This window comes from Salvelinus alpinus, chromosome 34, assembly GCF_045679555.1.
Source record: "Salvelinus alpinus chromosome 34, SLU_Salpinus.1, whole genome shotgun sequence".
In the NCBI taxonomy this organism is placed as follows: Eukaryota; Metazoa; Chordata; class Actinopteri; order Salmoniformes; family Salmonidae; genus Salvelinus; species Salvelinus alpinus.
Genome location: NC_092119.1, coordinates 5,158,560 through 5,176,042, shown reverse-complemented (window position 1 = coordinate 5,176,042; position 17,483 = coordinate 5,158,560).

Here is a 17,483-nt window from a genome sequence, read left to right as displayed (position 1 = left end):
TGTGTGTGTGTGTGTGTGTGTGTGTGTGTGTGTGTGTGTGTGTGTGTGTGTGTGTGTGTGTGTGTGTGTGTGTGTGTGTGTGTGTGTGTGTGTGTGTGTGTGTTAGGGGTCAGTGTAAATATGTGTAGGTGCGTGGGTAGAGTTCAGTGTGTGTGTGTACTGTATAGAGTCAGCACAGGAGAGGTACTGTAATGAAAGTGTAATGTTTGTGTTGGGGGTGTGTAAGGGTCAACGCAGGTAGTCCGGGCAGCCATTTGTTTAGCTTTTCAGAAGTCTTGTGGGTTTAGAAGCTGTGCACTGGTACCGCTTGACATGCGGTAGCAGAGAGAACTATGTTATCTATCTCTCACTCACTCACTCACTCACTCACTCACTCACTCACTCACTCACTCACTCACTCACTCACTCACTCACTCACTCACTCACTCACGCTCTCTTTCACCCCCTCTCTCTCGCTCTCTCTCAATCTATTTCTCTTTCGCTTTTTTCCTCTCTCTCTCTCTCTCTCTCTCTCTCTCTCTCTCTCTCTCTCTCTCTCTCTCTCTCTCTCTCTCTCTCTCTCTCTCTCTCTCTCTCTCTCTCTCTCTCTCTCTCTCTCTCTCTCTCTCTCTCGCTCTCTCGCTCTCTCGCTCTCTCGCTCTCTCGCTCTCTCTCTCGCTCTCTCTCTCTCTCTCTCGCTCTCTCTTTTCGCCTCTCTCTCTCATCAGCACCCAACTGTGTTTGACCTTCTCCTTTTCCCACCCAGAGACAACCTGAGGAGTCCTGTAGAGCCTGTTGAGCCCAGAACGTTCCGTGGCTTACCGTTAACTAATGCTTATAAGACTACATATAACAGCACCGACAGTCCTACTGCTAACACTAACTAACTTAGATAACAGTACCATGGTTAACACTAACTAACTTAGATAACAGTACCATGGTTAACACTAACTAACTTATAACAGCACCATGGTTAACACTAACTAACTTAGATAACAGTATCATGGTTAACACTAACTAACTTAGAAAACAGTACCATGGTTAACACTAACTAACTTAGATAACAGTACCATGGTTAACACTAACTAACTTAGATAACAGTACCATGGTTAACACTAACTAACTTAGATAACAGTACCATGGTTAACATTAACTAACTTAGATAACAGTACCATGGTTAACACTCACTAACTTAGATAACAGTACCATGGTTAACACTAACTAACTTAGAACAGTACAATGGTTAACACTAACTAACTTAGATAACAGTACCATGGTTAACACTAACTAACTTAGATAACAGTACCATGGTTAACACTAACTAACTTAGAACAGCACCATGGTTAACACTAACTAACTTAGATAACAGTATCATGGTTAACACTAACTAACTTAGATAACAGTACCATGGTTAACACTAACTAACTTATAACAGCACCATGGTTAACACTAACTAACTTAGAACAGTACCATGGTTAACACTAACTAACTTATAACAGTATCATGGTTACACTAACTAACTTAGATAACAGCACCATGGTTAACACTAACTAACTTAGATAACAGTACCATGGTTAACACTAACTAACTTAGATAACAGTACCACGGTTAACACTAACTAACTTAGATAACAGTACCATGGTTAACACTAACTAACTTATAACAGTATCATGGTTACACTAACTAACTTAGATAACAGCACCATGGTTAACACTAACTAACTTAGATAACAGTACCATGGTTAACACTAACTAACTTAGATAACAGTACCACGGTTAACACTAACTAACTTAGATAACAGTACAATGGTTAACATTAACTAACTTAGATAACAGTACCATGGTTAACACTAACTAACTTAGATAACAGTACCATGGTTAACACTAACTAACTTATAACAGCACCATGGTTAACATTAACTAACTTAGATAACAGTACCATGGTTAACACTAACTAACTTAGAACAGTACCATGGTTAACATTAACTAACTTAGATAACAGTACCATGGTTAACACTAACTAACTTAGATAACAGTACCATGGTTAACACTAACTAACTTAGATAACAGCACCATGGTTAACACTAACTAACTTAGATAACAGCACCATGGTTAACACTAACTAACTTAGATAACAGTACCATGGTTAACACTAACTAACTTAGAACAGCACCATGGTTAACACTAACTAACTTAGATAACAGCACCATGGTTAACACTAACTAACTTAGATAACAGCACCATGGTTAACACTAACTAACTTAGATAACAGTACCATGGTTAACACTAACTAACTTAGATAACAGCACCATGGTTAACACTAACTAACTTAGAACAGTACCATGGTTAACACTAACTAACTTAGATAACAATACCATGGTTAACACTAACTAACTTAGAACAGTACCATGGTTAACACTAACTAACTTAGACCAGTACCATGGTTAACACTAACTAACTTAGACCAGTACCATGGTTAACACTAACTAACTTAGATAACAGTACCATGGTTAACACTAACTAACTTAGAACAGCACCATGGTTAACACTAACTAACTTAGATAACAGTACCATGGTTAACACTAACTAACTTAGAACAGTACCATGGTTAACACTAACTAACTTAGATAACAGTACCATGGTTAACACTAACTAACTTAGAACAGTACCATGGTTAACACTAACTAACTTAGATAACAGTACCATGGTTAACACTAACTAACTTAGAACAGTACCATGGTTAACACTAACTAACTTAGATAACAATACCATGGTTAACACTAACTAACTTAGAACAGTACCATGGTTAACACTAACTAACTTAGACCAGTACCATGGTTAACACTAACTAACTTAGACCAGTACCATGGTTAACACTAACTAACTTAGATAACAGTACCATGGTTAACACTAACTAACTTAGAACAGCACCATGGTTAACACTAACTAACTTAGATAACAGTACCATGGTTAACACTAACTAACTTAGAACAGTACCATGGTTAACACTAACTAACTTAGATAACAGTACCATGGTTAACACTAACTAACTTAGATAACAGTACCATGGTTAACACTAACTAACTTAGATAACAGTACCATGGTTAACACTAACTAACTTAGATAACAGTACCATGGTTAACACTAACTAACTTAGATAACAGTCCCATGGTTAACACTAACTAACTTAGAACAGCACCATGGTTAACACTAACTAACTTAGATAACAGTACCATGGTTAACACTAACTAACTTAGATAACAGTCCCATGGTTAACACTAACTAACTTAGATAACAGTACCATGGTTAACACTAACTAACTTAGATAACAGCACCATGGTTAACACTAACTAACTTAGATAACAGCACCATGGTTAACACTAACTAACTTAGATAACAGTCCCATGGTTAACACTAACTAACTTAGATAACAGTACCATGGTTAACACTAACTAACTTAGAACAGTGACCAGTACCATGGTTAACACTAACTAACTCTGATAACAGTACCATGGTTAACACTAACTAACTTAGATAACAGCACCATGGTTAACACTAACTAACTTAGATAACAGTACCATGGTTAACACTAACTAACTTAGAACAGCACCATGGTTAACACTAACTAACTTAGATAACAGCACCATGGTTAACACTAACTAACTTAGATAACAGCACCATGGTTAACACTAACTAACTTAGATAACAGTACCATGGTTAACACTAACTAACTTAGATAACAGCACCATGGTTAACACTAACTAACTTAGAACAGTACCATGGTTAACACTAACTAACTTAGATAACAATACCATGGTTAACACTAACTAACTTAGAACAGTACCATGGTTAACACTAACTAACTTAGACCAGTACCATGGTTAACACTAACTAACTTAGACCAGTACCATGGTTAACACTAACTAACTTAGATAACAGTACCATGGTTAACACTAACTAACTTAGAACAGCACCATGGTTAACACTAACTAACTTAGATAACAGTACCATGGTTAACACTAACTAACTTAGAACAGTACCATGGTTAACACTAACTAACTTAGATAACAGTACCATGGTTAACACTAACTAACTTAGAACAGTACCATGGTTAACACTAACTAACTTAGATAACAGTACCATGGTTAACACTAACTAACTTAGAACAGTACCATGGTTAACACTAACTAACTTAGATAACAATACCATGGTTAACACTAACTAACTTAGAACAGTACCATGGTTAACACTAACTAACTTAGACCAGTACCATGGTTAACACTAACTAACTTAGACCAGTACCATGGTTAACACTAACTAACTTAGATAACAGTACCATGGTTAACACTAACTAACTTAGAACAGCACCATGGTTAACACTAACTAACTTAGATAACAGTACCATGGTTAACACTAACTAACTTAGAACAGTACCATGGTTAACACTAACTAACTTAGATAACAGTACCATGGTTAACACTAACTAACTTAGATAACAGTACCATGGTTAACACTAACTAACTTAGATAACAGTACCATGGTTAACACTAACTAACTTAGATAACAGTACCATGGTTAACACTAACTAACTTAGATAACAGTCCCATGGTTAACACTAACTAACTTAGAACAGCACCATGGTTAACACTAACTAACTTAGATAACAGTACCATGGTTAACACTAACTAACTTAGATAACAGTCCCATGGTTAACACTAACTAACTTAGATAACAGTACCATGGTTAACACTAACTAACTTAGATAACAGCACCATGGTTAACACTAACTAACTTAGATAACAGCACCATGGTTAACACTAACTAACTTAGATAACAGTCCCATGGTTAACACTAACTAACTTAGATAACAGTACCATGGTTAACACTAACTAACTTAGAACAGTGACCAGTACCATGGTTAACACTAACTAACTCTGATAACAGTACCATGGTTAACACTAACTAACTTAGATAACAGTACCATGGTTAACACTAACTAACTTAGATAACAGCACCATGGTTAACACTAACTAACTTAGATAACAGTACCATGGTTAACACTAACTAACTTAGAACAGTGACCAGTACCATGGTTAACACTAACTAACTCAGATAACAGTACCATGGTTAACACTAACTAACTTAGAACAGTACCATAGTTAACACTAACTAACTTATAACAGTACCATGGTTAACACTAACTAACTTAGAACAGTACAATGGTTTATGCTAGCTAACTTAGAACAGTACCATGGTTAACACTAACTAACTTAGATAACAGTACCATGGTTAACACTAACTAACTTAGAACAGTACCATGGTTAACACTAACTAACTTAGATAACAGTATCATGGTTAACACTAACTAACTTAGATAACAGTACCATGGTTAACACTAACTAACTTAGATAACAGTACCATGGTTAACACTAACTAACTTAGAACAGTACCATGGTTAACACTAACTAACTTAGAACAGCACCATGGTTAACACTAACTAACTTAGAACAGTACCATAGTTAACACTAACTAACTTAGAACAGTACCATAGTTAACACTAACTAACTTAGAACAGCACCATGGTTAACACTAACTAACTTATAACAGTACCATGGTTAACACTAACTAACTTAGATAACAGTACCATGGTTAACACTAACTAACTCAGATAACAGCACCATGGTTAACACTAACTAACTTAGAACAGTACCATGGTTAACACTAACTAACTTAGATAACAGTACCATGGTTAACACTAACTAACTTAGATAACAGCACCATGGTTAACACTAACTAACTTAGAACAGTACCATGGTTAACACTAACTAACTTAGAACAGCACCATGGTTAACACTAACTAACTTAGATAACAGTACCATGGTTAACACTAACTAACTTAGATAACAGTACCATGGTTAACACTAACTAACTTAGATAACAGTACCATGGTTAACACTAACTAACTTAGAACAGCACCATGGTTAACACTAACTAACTTATAACAGTACCATGGTTAACACTAACTAACTTAGATAACAGTATCATGGTTAACACTAACTAACTTAGATAACAGTACCATGGTTAACACTAACTAACTTAGATAACAGTACCATGGTTAACACTAACTAACTTAGATAACAGTACCACGGTTAACACTAACTAACTTAGAACAGTACAATGGTTAACATTAACTAACTTAGATAACAGTACAATGGTTAACACTAACTAACTTAGATAACAGTACCATGGTTAACACTAACTAACTTAGAACAATACCATGGTTAACACTAACTAACTTAGAACAGTACCATGGTTAACACTAACTAACTTAGATAACAGTATCATGGTTAACACTAACTAACTTAGATAACAGTACCATGGTTAACACTAACTAACTTAGATAACAGTACCATGGTTAACACTAACTAACTTAGATAACAGTACCATGGTTAACACTAACTAACTTAGATAACAGTACCATGGTTAACACTAACTAACTTAGATAACAGTACCATGGTTAACACTAACTAACTTAGATAACAGTACCATGGTTAACACTAACTAACTTAGATAACAGTACCATGGTTAACACTAACTAACTTAGATAACAGTACCATGGTTAACACTAACTAACTTAGATAACAGTACCATGGTTAACACTAACTAACTTAGATAACAGTACCATGGTTAACACTAACTAACTTAGATAACAGTACCATGGTTAACACTAACTAACTTAGATAACAGTACCATGGTTAACACTAACTAACTTAGATAACAGTACCATGGTTAACACTAACTAACTTATAACAGCACCATGGTTAACACTAACTAACTTAGAACAGTACAATGGTTTATGCTAGCTAACTTAGATAACAGTACAATGGTTTATGCTAGCTAACTTAGATAACAGTACAATGGTTTATGCTAGCTAACTTAGATAACAGTACAATGGTTTATGCTAGCTAACTTAGATAACAGTACAATGGTTTATGCTAGCTAACTTAGATAACAGTACAATGGTTTATGCTAGCTAACTTAGATAAAGGTACAATGGTTTATGCTAGCTAACTTAGATAACAGTACAATGGTTTATGCTAGCTAACTTAGATAACAGTACAATGGTTTATGCTAGCTAACTTGGATGGCAGTACCTTGGATAGTGCTAACAATTGCCTGACAGTCCTAGCATCTAAATCAAATGTATTTATTTACTGAAACTTTATTTAACTAGGCAAGTCAGTTAAGAACAAATTCTTATTTACAATGACGGCCTAGGAACAGCTGAACACCTGCCTTGTTCAGGGGCAGAATGACAGATTTTTACCTTGTCAGGTCGGGGATTCGATCCAGCAACCTTTCAGTTACTGGCCCTACACTCTAACCACTAGGCTACCTGTCCCCCCTACACTCTAACCACTAGGCTACCAGCCACCCCCACACTCTAAACGCTAGGCTACCTCCCGTCCCTACACACTAACCACTAGGCTACCTGCCGCCCCTACATTCTAACCACTAGGCTACCTGCCGCCCCTACATTCTAACCGCTAGGCTACCTCCCGTCCCTACACTCTAACCACTAGACTACCTGCCGCCCCTACATTCTAACCACTAGACTACCTGCCATCCCTACACTGTAACCACTAGGCTACCTGCCACTCCTACACTCTAACCACTAGGCTACCTACCCCCCCTCCACTCTAACCACTAGACTACCTTGCCGCCCCTACACTCTAAACACTAGACTACCTCCCGTCCCTACACTCTAACCACTAGACTACCTGCCGCCCCAACATTCTAACCACTAGACTACCTGCCATCCCTACACTGTAACCACTAGGCTACCTGCCACTCCTACACTCTAACCACTAGGCTACCTACCCCCCCTCCACTCTAACCACTAGACTACCTTGCCGACCCTACACTCTAACCACTAGACTACCTGCCGCCCCTACACTCTAACCACTATGCTACCTGCCGCCCCTACACTCCTATCTGCCGCCCCTACACTCTAACCACTAGGCTACCTGCCGCCCCTACACTCTAACCACTAGGCTACCTGACACTCCTACACTCTAACCACTATGCTATCTGCCGCCCCTACACTCTAACCACTAGACTACCTGCCACCCCTACACTCTAAACACTAGGCTACCTGCCACTCCTACACTCTAACCACTATTCTACCTGCCACCCCTACAGTCTAACCACTAGGCTACCTGCCGCCCCAATAAATGAATGGAATGAAGGAATATATAAATATTAGGATGAGCAATGTCGGACTAAAATACAGTAGAATAGAATACAGTATATACAGTAACCCAATTGAGATGGTTTTGGGATGAGTTGGTCCGCAGAGTGAAGGAAAAGCAGCCAACAAGTGCTCAGCATATGTGGGAACTCCTTCAAGACTGTTAGAAAATAATTCCAGGTAAAGCTGGTTGAGAGAATGCCATGAGTGTGCAAAGCTTTCATCAAGACAAAGGGTGGCTACTTTGAAGAATCTCTCAAATATAAAATGTATTTTGATTCATTTAACACTTTTTTTGGATACTACATGATTCCATATGTTTTATTTCAAAGTTTTGATCTCTTCATTATTATTCTACAATGTAGAAAATAGTAAAAACAAATATTTAAAAAAACTTGAATGACTAGGTATTTCCAAACTCTTCACTGGTACTGTACAAATGAGATGAGTAAAGCAAAAATGTGTTAAATTATTAGAGTGACTAGTGTTCCATTATGAAAGTGACCAGTGATTTCATGTACCATACAGTACTGCCTCCTCTAAGTTTAATTTAGAATCATTGCCTTGTGCCTTGAAATTTCGTTACCAAAAACCCTGCCTTGAAGATATGTTCTAATCTCACAAAGAGGAGGTTAATGAAAGTTCACAGAAGTAACAAGGTAGAGATATCAATTAGTTAGTGTTTTTACTAATATATACATTTTGTTTATTTGAATTATTACGTGATTAAAACTCAAAGTTCCGTTAACAAATCTCGAATGAAATTTCAGAAGAAACTGAGATACAGAGGACCACACTGTATTGTACTCTACTTCACTGTAATCTACTCTACTGTACTCTACTGTAATCTACTCTACTCTACTGTTCTCTACTCTACTGTAATCTACTCTACTGTACTCTACTCTACTGTACTCTACTCTACTGTAATCTACTCTACTGTAATCTACTCTACTCTACTGTACTCTACTTTACTGTAATCTACTGTACTGTACTGTACTGTAATCTACTGTACTGTACTGTACTGTACTCTACTGTACTGTAATCTACTGTACTGTAATCTACTCTACTGTACTGTACTGTACTGTACTGTACTGTAATCTACTCTACTCTACTGTACTGTACTGTACTGTAATCTACTCTACTCTACTGTACTCTACTTTACTGTAATCTACTCCACTCTACTGTAATCTACTCTACTGTACTGTACTCTACTGTACTACTCTACTGTAATCTACTCTACTGTAATCTACTCTACTGTAATCTACTCTACTGTAATCTACTCTACTGTTCTATGCTGCACATTGATGTCTTGTGAAACATAGGCATCTTTGATTGGTTCAGATTTGGTGTCTATGATTGGTCTGGTCCGGACCAACCAAATGTGTTCTTGTTTTGTGACGGAGCTCTTTATAATAATATCCAGTGTGCAGATTACTAGCCAAATATGCAAAGGAGAATATTGTATATTATTATTAATTATTATATATTTGTATATTTCTACCTTTGTTTATATATTTAGGATCCGTCACCCTGAAGAGAATGACATTCATTACCCATCATTATGCATTTCTGCGTAATACAGATCAGGGAACCATGATGTGTAATTACAGTATATTACTGTAATTCTGTTACCGGATGTAAATCCACTTCACCTACTGTAGTTCAACAACCCAAGGTGTGATGTCATAGCAGACATATTTGACTCTCAATTCAGATCAGATATTTAAACAGGTTTTAAACGTGGACCTAAAAAAATATATAAAAAGATTTTACCCAAAAATTATTTTACAACTTTTTTGCATCTGCACAGTTCTTCCAGTTGATATGTTTTTTTTTGTAAAATGTAAATTGTTGAAAGTAGTTGTTGTGTATGGTTTGTTAAACTTTGAAATCTGTGGTTTTTGTTTGGCAGACATTTTAAGTGAAAAATCTCTCTTGAGTCTCTTGCCCCATATCAATACAAACAGTAGTCTACCATCCTCCCCTCCACTCCTCTCCTCTCTGCTTAGATTGTTGTAACCTTTGACTCCCCAGACATCTGGTCCCAGCCGCCACCTCCCACCTCACCTCTGACCAATCAACACACCCAGAACACATTGCAGTGTCGGCTTTCAAAAACAACACAGCATCTCTAACTACTGCATCCAGAGGTGCAAGAATGTGTGTTGTGTGTTATGTATGTATTGTGTGTGTGTGTGTGTGTGTTCTGTGTGTGTGTGTTCTGTGTGTGTGTATTGTGTGTGTGTGTGTGTGTTCTGTGTGTGTGTTCTGTGTGTGTGTATTGTGTGTGTTGTGTGTATTGTGTGTTATGTGTGTTCTGTGTGTATTGTGAGTGTGTGTGTGTGTATTGTGTGTGTTATGTGTGTATTGTGTGTGTGTGTGTGTGTGTGTGTATTGTGTGTGTGTGTGTGTGTGTGTGTATTGTGTGTATTGTGTGTGTGTGTGTGTGTATTGTGTTGGTGTGTGTGTGTTGTGTGTTGGTGTGTATTGTGTGTTGTGTGTTGTGTGTGTTCTGTGTGTGTGTATTGTGTGTATTGTGTGTGTATTGTGTGTGTTATGTGTGTTCTGTGTGTATTGTGAGAGTGTGTGTGTTGTGTGTATTGTGTGTGTGTGTGTGTGTGTATTGTGTGTGTGTGTGTGTGTGTTACCTGAGCATTGTAGCTGCTGGAGGCGGGTCCCATGTTTAACATGATACAGGAACAACACACAACGGTATTAAGAAGTCATGATCCCCCCCCCCCATGCAGCACATTTAGACTTCTGAGATTAAAACTAAATACATCAAGTTATTAACCACGTTTGTATGTCGTTTTTTCCTTCGGTATTTTTAGTCTTAGTGAGCCTTCAGACCAGTTCTACAAGTCCTTTAGTACGACAGCATACCAGTGAATGAGTTGTGAGGTGTAGTAAACTAATGATATGACACGGTACGTGACACACAGTTCAGCTGTGAACATTTTATGTTGTTACATCAGACGGTATGTATGGCCTATCCTGCTCTAATTAGACCGTCATCTGCATATCCCGGCTGTGTGCGCATGCTAGTGTGCGTCCCTGAGCATGTGTGTGTGTGTGTGTGTGAAAATGGGCCAGACAGACTCTACTCCAGTGTGATCATTAGGGCATGTTGAGGCCGTGTCTGGCCTGGTGGGGGACAACGGGGCGCTGGGGGGGGGGGCGCCATCACATCTGCCCCCACAACTCCACACCTCATCACGTCCCAGGAGCAACCTTTTCCCCTTGAGATTAGACCTACTGTCACGAAGAGAACCGCACACTATTACTGCCATCAAACAGCCTGCTAGCAGCTTCATAAAGCTGGGAACCAGGGCCCTGAAGGTTCCGACAACCCTTTACCATCTCACCACAACACAGCCCTGTTAGAGACCTTTACCATCTCACCACAACACAGCCCTGTTAGAGACCTTTACCATCTCACCACAACACAGCCCTGTTAAAGACCTTTACCAACTCACCACAACACAGCCCTGTTAGATACCTTTACCAACTCACCACAACACAGCCCTGTTAGAGACCTTTACCATCTCACCACAACACAGCCCTGATGAACCCTTTACCATCTCACCACAACACAGCCCTGTTAGAGACCTTTACCATCTCACCACAACACAGCCCTGTTAAAGACCTTTACCAACTCACCACAACACAGCCCTGTTAGAGACCTTTACCAACTCACCACAACACAGCCCTGTTAGAGACCTTTACCATCTCACCACAACACAGCCCTGTTAAAGACCTTTACCAACTCACCACAACACAGCCCTGTTAGAGACCTTTACCATCTCACCACAACACAGCCCTGTTAGAGACCTTTACCAACTCACCACAACACAGCCCTGTTAGATACCTTTACCAACTCACCACAACACTGCCCTGTTAAAGACCTTTACCAACTCACCACAACACAGCCCTGATGAACCCTTTACCAACTCACCACAACACAGCCCTGTTAGAGACCTTTACCATCTCACCACAACACAGCCCTGTTAAAGACCTTTACCAACTCACCACAACACAGCCCTGTTAGAGACCTTTACCATCTCACCACAACACAGCCCTGTTAGAGACCTTTACCATCTCACCACAACACAGCCCTGTTAGATACCTTTACCAACTCACCACAACACAGCCCTGTTAAAGACCTTTACCATCTCACCACAACACAGCCCTGATGAACCCTTTACCATCTCACCACAACACAGCCCTGTTAGAGACCTTTACCATCTCACCACAACACAGCCCTGTTAAAGACCTTTACCAACTCACCACAACACAGCCCTGTTAGAGACCTTTACCATCTCACCACAACACAGCCCTGTTAGAGACCTTTACCATCTCACCACAACACAGCCCTGTTAGAGACCTTTACCAACTCACCACAACACAGCCCTGTTAGAGACCTTTACCATCTCACCACAACACAGCCCTGTTAGAGACCTTTACCATCTCACCACAACACAGCCCTGTTAAAGACCTTTACCATCTCACCACAACACAGCCCTGTTAGAGACCTTTACCAACTCACCACAACACAGCCCTGTTAGATACCTTTACCATCTCACCACAACACAGCCCTGTTAGAGACCTTTACCAACTCACCACAACACAGCCCTGATGAACCCTTTACCAACTCACCACAACACAGCCCTGTTAGAGACCTTTACCAACTCACCACAACACAGCCCTGATGAACCCTTTACCAACTCACCACAACACAGCCCTGTTAGATACCTTTACCAACTCACCACAACACAGCCCTGTTAGAGACCTTTACCATCTCACCACAACACAGCCCTGTTAGAGACCTTTACCAACTCACCACAACACAGCCCTGTTAGAGACCTTTACCATCTCACCACAACACAGCCCTGTTAGAGACCTTTACCATCTCACCACAACACAGCCCTGTTAAAGACCTTTACCATCTCACCACAACACAGCCCTGTTAAAGACCTTTACCAACTCACCACAACACAGCCCTGTTAGATACCTTTACCAACTCACCACAACACAGCCCTGTTAAAGACCTTTACCAACTCACCACAACACAGCCCTGTTAGAGACCTTTACCATCTCACCACAACACAGCCCTGTTAGAGACCTTTACCATCTCACCACAACACAGCCCTGTTAAAGACCTTTACCAACTCACCACAACACAGCCCTGTTAGATACCTTTACCAACTCACCACAACACAGCCCTGTTAGATACCTTTACCAACTCACCACAACACAGCCCTGATGAACCCTTTACCAACTCACCACAACACAGCCCTGTTAGAGACCTTTACCAACTCACCACAACACAGCCCTGTTAGAGACCTTTACCAACTCACCACAACACAGCCCTGTTAGAGACCTTTACCAACTCACCACAACACAGCCCTGTTAGAGACCTTTACCATCTCACCACAACACAGCCCTGTTAGAGACCTTTACCAACTCACCACAACACAGCCCTGTTAGAGACCTTTACCAACTCACCACAACACAGCCCTGTTAGAGACCTTTACCAACTCACCACAACACAGCCCTGTTAGAGACCTTTACCAACTCACCACAACACAGCCCTGTTAGAGACCTTTACCAACTCACCACAACACAGCCCTGTTAAAGACCTTTACCAACTCACCACAACACAGCCCTGTTAGAGACCTTTACCAACTCACCACAACACAGCCCTGTTAGAGACCTTTACCAACTCACCACAACACAGCCCTGTTAGAGACCTTTACCATCTCACCACAACACAGCCCTGTTAGAGACCTTTACCATCTCACCACAACACAGCCCTGTTAAAGACCTTTACCATCTCACCACAACACAGCCCTGTTAAAGACCTTTACCAACTCACCACAACACAGCCCTGTTAGAGACCTTTGCCATCTCACCACAACACAGCCCTGTTAGAGACCTTTACCAACTCACCACAACACAGCCCTGTTAGATACCTTTACCAACTCACCACAACACAGCCCTGTTAGAGACCTTTACCATCTCACCACAACACAGCCCTGTTAGAGACCTTTACCATCTCACCACAACACAGCCCTGTTAGAGACCTTTACCAACTCACCACAACACAGCCCTGTTAGAGACCTTTACCAACTCACCACAACACAGCCCTGTTAGAGACCTTTACCAACTCACCACAACACAGCCCTGTTAGAAACCTTTACCAACTCACCACAACACAGCCCTGTTAGAGACCTTTACCAACTCACCACAACACAGCCCTGTTAGATACCTTTACCATCTCACCACAACACAGCCCTGTTAAAGACCTTTACCATCTCACCACAACACAGCCCTGTTAAAGACCTTTACCATCTCACCACAACACAGCCCTGTTAGAGACCTTTACCAACTCACCACAACACAGCCCTGTTAGAGACCTTTACCAACTCACCACAACACAGCCCTGTTAAAGACCTTTACCATCTCACCACAACACAGCCCTGTTAGAGACCTTTACCAACTCACCACAACACAGCCCTGTTAGAGACCTTTACCAACTCACCACAACACAGCCCTGTTAAAGACCTTTACCATCTCACCACAACACAGCCCTGATGAACCCTTTACCAACTCACCACAACACAGCCCTGTTAAAGACCTTTACCAACTCACCACAACACAGCCCTGTTAAAGACCTTTACCATCTCACCACAACACAGCCCTGTTAAAGACCTTTACCAACTCACCACAACACAGCCCGGACAATGTGACTTTTATCAATATATTCAGATCTATTTACTCTCAGATTCTAAAATGCTAATTAGAATCAAGGTAGACATGATTTAAAACTACAAATCCCAGTATGCTCCTGTACATCATCTCTAGCTGACACCTTTGTTAACAGCATATAGTGTCCATTTAGATCTGGCACAAGACAGTTCACAGAATTGTTGATGTATTACTACATTTAACTAACATTAGACAGTTCATCCAGAGTTTCTTACCTTTGTCTCGATTCAGCCGTCTTGTCCAGATCATCATGGTATTTGTAGTTCTTTATGATAGCAGCAGCTAATTAGGATTTCATTTTTAGGGCGGGGGGGTAATCAGCTTGTCCTAGAGAGATTTACACGGTTATCAAAACGTCACGCAGCACAACACAGAGCCCTTATTAATTGAATGGTGGGGAAATGATTGAAAACCATTTCCTTGTTTGACCACTAGGTTTTATGGGTATTATGACTCATACTGTGGTACCCTACAGTACTGCAGCCTGTTGATTCATGAGGACCTACAGGATTCAACCTTGCTCCGAGGACAGTTCTTCACTGTGAGAATAAAGACTTTGTACCTCTGAGAAGTGAGTCAGTTTGTACCCCAGAGACAAACAAGGTGCTGGGGTCTCTCACATCCTGGAAGTGCCTGAACCTGTGATAGAACTGAGAGGGGGGAGACAGAGAGAGAGAGAGAGAGAGAGAGGGCAGAGAGAGAGAGAGAGAGAGAGGGCAGAGAGGGGAGAAAAATGGACAGAGAGAGAGAGAGAGAAAGAGAGAGAGAGAGGGCAGAGAGAGAGAGGGCAGAGAAGGGAGAGAAATGGACAGAGAGAGAGAGAGAGAAAGAGAGAGGGCAGAGAGTCGAGAGAAATGGACAGAGAGAGAGAGAGAGAGAGAGAGAGAGAGAGAGTGAGAGAAATGGACAGCAACAGACAGAGAGAGAGAGAGAGAGGGAGAGAGATAGATGTGAGCTCCCAACATGCTGCACCCTCCTCCAGACAGACGTTCTCAACAGCTGTTGTACCACACCAGGTGGATCAACCATGTGGAATTAAATATCCTGCTCGTTAATACCTGTTACAGCAGGTAAAAGCTTCTTTATACTTTTCACAACCTGCTTCTTCTTCTTCTTCCAGTCCTAAAGCAGCCAATCCGCTCGCATCACAAGCAATTAATTTAAATGACTTTTAAAAGGTTGTTTACAGAATGTTTTTTTGTCATTTATCTGAGCATAAGGAGGGATTGTAAGGGTTGACACGTAGAGAGACACAGCAGGCATTCCTGGAACAGATCCAGCAGCATCAAACCTCATTATACGTATTACTGAAGATGTGAATGTGGATTAGTGTCTGTCTGTCTAGCACCTACCAGCATGTAACTGTGCAGATACACTGATAACTGGACATCCACTATACACTGAGTGTAGAACACCTTCCCACTATTGAGTTAAACGAACCTACCTGGTCAGGTTGGGAGAGCTTCAGAACTAACCTACCTGGTCAGGTTGGGAGAGCTTCAGAACTAACCTACCTGGTCAGGTTGGGAGAGCTTCAGAACTAACCTACCTGGTCAGGTTGGGAGAGCTTCAGAACTAACCTACCTGGTCAGGTTGGGACAGCTTCAGAACGAACCTACCTGGTCAGGTTGGGAGAGCTTCAGAACTAACCTACCTGGTCAGGTTGGGAGAGCTTCAGAACTAACCTACCTGGTCAGGTTGGGACAGCTTCAGAACTAACCTACCTGGTGAGGTTGGGCCAGCTTCAGAACGAACCTACCTGGTCAGGTTGGGAGAGCTTCAGAACTAACCTACCTGGTCAGGTTGGGAGAGCTTCAGAACTAACCTACCTGGTCAGGTTGGGACAGCTTCAGAACGAACCTACCTGGTCAGGTTGGGAGAGCTTCAGAACTAACCTACCTGGTCAGGTTGGGAGAGCTTCAGAACTAACCTACCTGGTCAGGTTGGGACAGCTTCAGAACTAACCTACCTGGTGAGGTTGGGCCAGCTTCAGAACGAACCTACCTGGTCAGGTTGGGCCAGCTTCAGAATGAACCTACCTGGTGAGGTTGGGACAGCTTCAGAACGAGCCAACTGGTCAGGTTGGGCCAGCTTCAGAACTAACCTACCTGGTCAGGTTGGGAGAGCTTCAGAACTAACCTACCTGGTCAGGTTGGGACAGCTTCAGAACGAACCTACCTGGTCAGGTTGGGACAGCTTTAGAACTAACCTACCTGGTGAGGTTGGGACAGCTTTAGAACTAACCTACCTGGTGAGGTTGGGACAGCTTCAGAACTAACCTACCTGGTCAGGTTGGGACAGCTTTAGAACTAACCTACCTGGTCAGGTTGGGAGAGCTTCAGAACTAACCTACCTGGTCAGGTTGGGACAGCTTTAGAACTAACCTACCTGGTCAGGTTGGGAGAGCTTCAGAACTAACCTACCTGGTCAGGTTGGGAGAGCTTCAGAACTAACCTACCTGGTCAGGTTGGGACAGCTTCAGAACT